Below are 968 nucleotides of genomic sequence, written 5' to 3' on the forward strand. Positions count from 1 at the left end.
CAATGTACAAACATTCACAGCACCTGAACAAAAGTATAAAATATTATAATATTTTCATTTTGGTGTATTTTGGGTCGCTTTAGGAAAAGTCATAAAAGACATTTATGGTATTTTTCCTGCTGTCAAATGTCAGAACGTGTTAAATTTGACCTGAACAATATGTAAGGAATAATATTGTTGTTTGAAAAAATGATGAATCGCTGATCAAAATAATTGATTACTTTTCTGTCAGTCAATTAATTGATTAACTTCCTAATTGACTGTACTCATCAGTGAAGCAGGAGACATCTTGTGTCCAGTAGTTAAACATCTGAGACAAAAAATATTTGGATCTTCATAGATTCTGGGTTTTGAGAAGTACAGGTAATTTTAATCATTTTTTATAAAGTAATTGAACTCATTGTGGAGAAATCACGTCAGACATAAATGATCATTGAAAGCAGTTTTTCCTTTAAAATCTCAACACATGGAAATGTTAACATTTGCCTTAATACAAGAGTTATTGGTCAGAGAATAAATTCATAATAATGATTCAATGCTGAGCAGAGCATTATTATAAATCATAAAACATGTGATGGGATATTTAAATGTTTCCCAAACACATGCATTTGTGCTCAAACTATTTTATTTTATTTTTATGATATGGCTTTTATGAAAGTGTGAGGGGACGTTTAAGGACCGAACACAAACATCAAAGTGAAAGTGTGCGACTGTGAACACAACCTCACTGCTGAGGAGGAAGTGAAAGAACAGCTGCAGGATCAGATCAGGTTTTGGGACTAAATCTTCATCCTGTGGTTGAACCAGAGTCTTCCTCACTGTGACTGAGCAGTTGGACCAGAATCTGGTAAACCCCTCCCCCTCAAACACAAACAGGGAGGGAGGGAAGGAGCAGGATCCCCTGGAGGGAGCCAAAACCGGTTTGAATGACGTCACGCAGCCAGCTCTGTTTGGGCAGGCCCTCCCCC

This window comes from Seriola dumerili, unplaced genomic scaffold, assembly GCF_002260705.1.
Source record: "Seriola dumerili isolate Sdu_G_001 unplaced genomic scaffold, Sdu_1.0 BDQW01000273.1, whole genome shotgun sequence".
Taxonomy (NCBI): Eukaryota; Metazoa; Chordata; class Actinopteri; order Carangiformes; family Carangidae; genus Seriola; species Seriola dumerili.